Below are 239 nucleotides of genomic sequence, written 5' to 3'. Positions count from 1 at the left end.
GGCGGGGGGAGGGCAGGATTTAAACGAAGGGCGGTGACACCGCACAAAAGATTTCGATAGGCTTAAGTGAGGTTACAGCAAAGGCAACGGGGAGGGGGGAGCCTCCCTCAGAGCCATGCAGCGTCTGGCTGGCAGATCCGCCGCAGCCGCCTCTTCCCAGTAGTTTGTCTGAAAGCCTGAGAAAGGGAATTTAAAAGAAGATTTCCTCCCCCCTCTTCTTTTTCTTTTTTTTTCTTCTT

Source organism: Haliaeetus leucocephalus, unplaced genomic scaffold (assembly GCF_000737465.1).
Source record: "Haliaeetus leucocephalus isolate CR32 unplaced genomic scaffold, Haliaeetus_leucocephalus-4.0 Scaffold339, whole genome shotgun sequence".
Taxonomy (NCBI): domain Eukaryota; kingdom Metazoa; phylum Chordata; class Aves; order Accipitriformes; family Accipitridae; genus Haliaeetus; species Haliaeetus leucocephalus.
This window is presented reverse-complemented; position numbering follows the sequence as displayed.